Source organism: Paralichthys olivaceus, chromosome 15 (genome assembly GCF_024713975.1).
Source record: "Paralichthys olivaceus isolate ysfri-2021 chromosome 15, ASM2471397v2, whole genome shotgun sequence".
Taxonomy (NCBI): Eukaryota; Metazoa; Chordata; class Actinopteri; order Pleuronectiformes; family Paralichthyidae; genus Paralichthys; species Paralichthys olivaceus.
In genome coordinates this window covers 6,205,854-6,212,027 of record NC_091107.1, presented here as the reverse complement: position 1 = coordinate 6,212,027, position 6,174 = coordinate 6,205,854, and positions in this window count along the sequence as shown.

Below are 6,174 nucleotides of genomic sequence, written 5' to 3'. Positions count from 1 at the left end.
CTGCGGTCACTCGCCCTGCTGCAGCCCCCTCTGTTATGAACCAATGAAACTTCCCCAACACCCAAAACACCCTAATATATTATTCCGCTCAAGTTCAGGGTCATTTGTCTCTCAGAGTCTCGGACCTGTGTCCAAAGAAAACAGCGTCTTCAAGAAGCTCAGCCACTTCATGCTGGAGCTTTCTGCTGAGTTAATGATTTATAACATATGCAGCGGTTGGACTTCAATGACTTTATCTCGAAACATCTGTAACATAAAATTGAATAATTGAGCAGCATGCGAAGCAGACGATGGGTTGGGGGTAAAGAGCGGGATATCCCATGTTCAGTGTTTGATTCCCATGTGTCTGATCATAAGATTTAATTTCGGTTGGCGTCATGGTTTACCCTTCCCTCTACACTTTTATCAATTTGATCTCTTTGATCTATTTTTTAATGAAAGCCTGGAGCCAAAAGCATCAGGATCGCTTGCAAACCATTGAAGTGGTGCGAGCTCTGCAGCAGCCAATGGACTGTGAATTTGAACAGCGATGCATCAGTGCATCATTTTTGAAATACTCACCAGAGAGTAGTGTTGGACAGATTTCTACAATGAAAAAGACCTTGACTGCTACTACAGAGATTTTCTCCTGCACCTCTGAGAAAAGACGCTGTAAGTCATGAGCACAATTTCTCTTTTCTGATTATCTTAAGGGATGGGTTCACATTTTTCAAGTCTTACTGCAATACTCACATGCTCATGTGCACACTGAGATGGTTCTTTTGCTTTTGTAAATCGCTCACTGGCTTTGAAGACAAGCTTTGCTCATGTGATCACAGAGTGAAAGATGGCAAAAGACAAGACTCTGTGCAAAAGAGTAGATTCAAAATGTGAATTAAGTGAATTTCAGAAATATTATCTCAAACTCATTATTATTACAGCCTGATCTATGTGGATTCAACGTTGATACTGATGTGTCTGTGAAAGGCTTATGTGCACATTTTTATCGTCCGGCTAATAAATGAATAAAAAGATGTTGAAATGTAATTCATATAAGAGAACATATTTTAAGAACATAAGAACAGTGGTGGAGTAGTGTGAAGAAGCGGAAAACTCTAGGACACTCAAAAATTAAAATAAATCTTAGCTAAGTGAATGTGATGACCTTCACAGTTAAATGAAAAGAAAAAATGTTTGGCAAAGAAACAAATAATATGTATGTAAGTATGTTCTACAAGCACATCAAGCCAAACTCAGGAAATGTGTGTAAACGTACAAGTTAGACTTAACTACATTTACTCATTACATTAAAAATGTTAAAGATTGATTACAGGCCACATTTGAAGTTTTATGGCAAACATCCATTCACTTGACCAGCTCTCTCCCTGTTACTTGTGTATCTATGACGAGTCACAAGCCTAACGAATCACACAGTATAACAGCTGAGATCACAAGGAGTTCCTCTGACATGAGTCAGACAGAATCCCAGTCGGTGATGAAAATAAATATTGGTAACTCTTCGATTTCAAGGCTGTAAAGAAGAAACAGTCAGTAAATGAAAAGACTGGAGCATAATCTTGTGTGAGCCCGCTGATTCAGAGCATCTTCTGAAGGAGCGAATAAGAGGCTTTGGAGCAGATTGCACTGTGACTCAGTGTAGCTAAGAGCAACATCCAGTGCAATCCAATGTGTCCCCTGATTCATTCTTGAAGTTATAGATTCAGGCTTACAATCAGGGCGGCATGGTGGTGTGGTGGTTAGTCACTGTTGCCTCACAGTAAGAAAGTTCTCCCTGTGTCTGTGAGGGTTTTCTCTGGGTACTCCCACAGTCCAAACACATGCAGTTTGGTGATAAGGTTAATTGGAGTTGACTGCAGGTGTGTGTGTGCCTGTGTGGTTGTTTGTCTCTGTATGTGCTCTTCCGTACGCTGGCCACCTGTCCAGGATGTCCCCTCCTCTCACACAATATCAGCTGGGACTGGCTCCAGCTCGTGGATAGATTGATGAATCAGGGGTTAGGTCTGAGCTTTGTAGGCCACAAGCAGGATGTTTTGGGGTCCAGGTCGATCAGAGTTTCCATTAACTTTGATCATTTGTCACTGATCCTGTTCCTGCTTCTGGACGCCCTGGACATCAAATCATCGTCTCTCTTTCCTGTCTCTCCATTTCTGCCCACAGATGGTGGGCCTGGCCTGGCTGCAACACCTTTGTCCCCACTCACTACTGCACATTCTTGTGTGAGACTCACTCACACAGTTTCCTCAGATGCTCATAGAGCACGTGGTCACTGCTCATGATCAATCCGACACGGGAGGGGAGGGTGGACAGGTGACAGGTCTGGTGCGGTGAGGTGAGGAAGGATTGTGTGGCTCGGTCATGATGGTGACGCAGATTTGCGAGGACGTTCAAGGTGCAGCACTCGATTTTTTTAAACACACATCCTCTGCGACTGCCGCTGCCCTACTTTCATGTGATGGACCTTTATGTGCTGATTTGAAGTGGGTCGACTGTGTGATCATGTTTACTTGCATTTTTCCAAAACATGATCAGCCTACTGGGGAAGCACAGAATCACAATATCCCTGACACCAGCATTTTAACAGAATGTGATTTCATGCGTTAAAACACGTGGATCAAAACGTGTACAATATTGACATAATGTGGGAAAATGAGGTTTCTGCCGCTCGTAGCACGCAGATGATTGCATGAGAGGAAGTGACAGTGACATACAGATTATATTATCTAACAAAAAATGATAATGGTGTCGCACGTTGAATAACGCTGACGTTTTCACAACATATCTACACCTTCTGCTGTCTCACCTGCCACCTTCGTCCCACCTCCTGATAACATCTGTCAGCCGTCAACGACAAGACAACAAAACCGCCTTTTATCCCACTGGCACTTTTTTATGTTTGCACTGCATTTGTCTTGATAGGAACCATCACGGTGTGAGCAGAATGTAAGACTTGAAGATAAACACTGTGAATAAGCGTAAAGCTGCTCTCCTGGATCATCGATCTGTTTTTATTCGAGGACGCTCACATTGTGCATGGCCTACATTAACAGCCCCAGCTCTGGTGAGGATCTGGAGCAGACGGGACATTTGTCATACTCTTCTCTGTCCTCTTTATGTGCACACACTCCTCACACAGATCGCACACAGATTATTGATCTAATATTGTTGCTGCCTCCACTGGACGACACAACCCGCAGGCTGCTCTGAGTGTGACCGATGTTTCTTGTCTCTGGCTTTGAAGCTTAGTCCGAGTGTCCTCATGATCCGTGTTTCATGAGGACACACGTTGGAAGGGATCTGCTGTTCATTTTAATTCTAAAGGTTTAAATTAGCACCACAGTGTTTTCTGAATTTCCCTATTTACTAAAATATGCATGACTCAACTCTTGATCGTTAGTTTGTGCAATAACATGCCGTGGGTTTGTTTCCATGTATATCCAGAGAGGTTCTGCTTGCTGGTGTTGTTTTGCAGCCAGGGAAGTGGAAGGTCTGCTACACCCTGAACCTGTGGTGCACCACTGCCTCCATGTGGATGGCAGTAAAACATGAAGGGAGATCTGATAGAATCTCACAGCTACAATAGTTTACCTCTTTAAATATGGCTGATGTGTCTACTCTCTCTGTAAATCACAGACATCTATAATTATACATTTTTTCTCCACACCATCTTTATTTCTATACCAGGAATGATTTTCCTGTTTTGATTTTTATGCAAACATGGAATAAATCACAGGCTTCACCAGTCTGCTTGTCAGGATTGATTTTTTAAATTTTATTTGCTAAGTGTGGCACAGTTAACTTATTAAAATATTATTAAGTCATAAATTATCTATTATGATGTTTTTCAAAAGAGTAATTCAGACATTTCTAAGATTCAGTATTCATATCACATGTTGGTTTCAGTTGTTCTACCAGTATCTTGATACACATTATGGCCTCATGTTATATTTTGATACTAATTAAAATAATATATACATTTTGTATCCAGCTAAATGCGGGATTCCAGGATATATTTCACGTTCTCCAACATGGTGAGATATGGGATTTTCCCTTGGTAGATGTATGTGCTCTCTTAGCGCCAGTCTACTTTCTTTTATATGATGATGGAGTGTTGCAGGTTATGATATTGTCATACTTTATGATGCTCAGGAGTGGTCAGGATCACAACTTTTTAATAACAGGAAATCATTTGTAAGTGTGGAGCTGGGACAGGCTGTAATACTTTGTGTTGCAGCAGCAGCAGCAGCAGCAGCCAGTTCTGGAAGGAATTAAAAAATGAAACAGGAGGATCAGCAAAGGTCTCTCACTCTGGGGCTGTCAACACGTGAACATGTGCTGGAGAACACGAACAGCAACCTTGGCCTGGGGGCGTGCATGTGTGTGTGCGCGTGTGTGTGTAGTGTTCAGGTATCACTCATGTTGTGGGGACCTAATCAGTCTACACAGTCATATTTTGGGGACTAGTCTTCCTTGTGGGGATAAAAATCAAGTCCCCATAACGTAAACCAGTACATTTTATGGTGAAGACATATTTTATGGTTAGCTTAAGTTACCTTTGGATTTGGGTTTTGGCTCAGGTTAGGCAAGTAGTAACTATGGTTCAGGTTAGAGTAAGTCCTCAGGGATTTAATGTAAATCAATCTAATGTCCCCTGCAACACACTGAATCTACTCCAGAAACTGTGATCACCACAAAAAACACCAACAATCTGTGGTTGACCAAGACTCTGACCCTGGAGACAGAAACAGTGAAAACACTCTTTCTGACCCAGAACATAACACACAAAGGGCACACAAATCAAAGGACATCTTAGTAAACAGATCAGTTTGTGTTCCCTGGAGCTCCATGAACTATTTCATTTTATTCATATCGGTGAAAAGTGGCATAGACAATAATACATTAAAAGTTAACTTTGTGTGTAGCCATTATATAGAAAGATGTATTGTATATGTACTTTTTACATTTCTTTTAACTTACTTCATCGTTAATTTTCCTCTTTTGAGTCTGTAATGGCTGTCACCCTCATGGGCCACCCCCAAACCCGTAGGAGGTCTAGCTAAATACCAACTTCTGCTTATCATTGTAAAGAAACAGTTTGGTGTTTGGGATATTGCCTTCATGTGTTTGTCAAAAAATAAATAAATCTAGATCAAAGATAATGCCTGTATGTTTGACAGGGTCCTTTGGGAGAACTGTTCTGCCACTGGAGTTGAAAGGAAGTGTGAGACGTGAGTCTGTGTGGCCTAGAATTATAACTTCACTTTTCTGTGCTGGAAATAAAGTTGCTTTTTTTAATGGTTTTGCTTTGTGTACAAACCTAAAGCTCGTCTGAGATCTCACAGCAAGAGACTTTCTCTGTCTTTAGGGGTCAGCTTCCCACCACGTGCAACATACCACACAGTGAAGGAGAGCATCAGTCAGGCAGAGAATCGAATCTGTATGAATGGGAGTAGATGGAAGAAAGAATTGTTTCCCACCTCTCATTAAATTAAGGTTAAAATCTCAAGTGAGGTAAAAGTTTGGATCCAGTACCCCCCAACATCTTGGGGCCCAGTTGGGATCTTTCTTCCTGATCCAGAGCCATTTGTTGCAGCCTCTCTGATGACTTATTAGGGTCTTGTTCGGGGCTTGTGCGTGATTCCTAGATCTCTGAGCAATCTGAGGGTGGATGTTGCAGTAAAAGCCCTGCAGCCAACCTCCACTGGGCGAACTATTGCTTTCCTTCTCTACTGAAGTGTACAAATCTTTGTAGGCCTAGTTCTATCATGTAACACTGTATATAAAGATGGACGATATGACAGCTCCCCAAAAGTAAAGCCAAAGCATCCTGATGACCCCCTGGTGGCTGTCTGCAGTGTAGGTATTAACTTGACTACTCCACATTAGTAAATAGGACGTAACGGAATTTAAAAGAGTCACAGTACACATCACAAACAAGTTTTTCAAAAAGATGGTTTCTGTCATTTTAGATAGTTCTTACCTCATTGATGTATGTCCGTGTTCATTTTACCATCAAGTTTGATTTTGATGAGTTATTTGATGCTGTAAAGCATCATGATTTACAGCTGAGACTGATGGTCAAGCGTGTGTATTGGTGCGGCTCCATCCCCCAATCACGGGCGCAAGATGGCAGCGTTCAAATCTGGGATATTTTGACTTCATCTCTGGATAGTGGGA